This window comes from Gekko japonicus, unplaced genomic scaffold (genome assembly GCF_001447785.1).
Source record: "Gekko japonicus isolate JY-2015 unplaced genomic scaffold, Gekko_japonicus_V1.1 scaffold1154, whole genome shotgun sequence".
In the NCBI taxonomy this organism is placed as follows: Eukaryota; Metazoa; Chordata; class Lepidosauria; order Squamata; family Gekkonidae; genus Gekko; species Gekko japonicus.
This window is the reverse complement of record NW_015163636.1, coordinates 11047-11409: the sequence shown is the minus strand read 5'-3', so window position 1 is coordinate 11409 and position 363 is coordinate 11047.

The following is a 363-nucleotide window of genomic DNA, read 5'->3' as shown; positions in this document are numbered from 1 at the left end:
CGCTTTGGCAGGAACCAAGGTCTGATTAAGAGTATCAGACGAAATCAACCTATGAGGGTTGCTGCTGGTGAGGGATAGTCGTGCACTGAGGGACCATCCCCGGAAGGAGTCGCTGCGGTCGAAGAAGATCTGCGCCGAGACATCGTCACCCGGGACTAAGAACTTCCGCAGAAACAACAACCAAGGCCCTGCCACGGGTGCCTGATAGGTAGTCATTTCCCCTCAATGTGTGGCCCTAGTGAGGTAGTGTAAATAAAATTGTACTGTGTAATTTGCCCCTATGAGTCCAAGGCCACCACCCTGGGGCTCAGGGAGGTGGGGGAACGTCCCCCCCCCCGGGTTGCCCAACTGATGGCTGGTGGG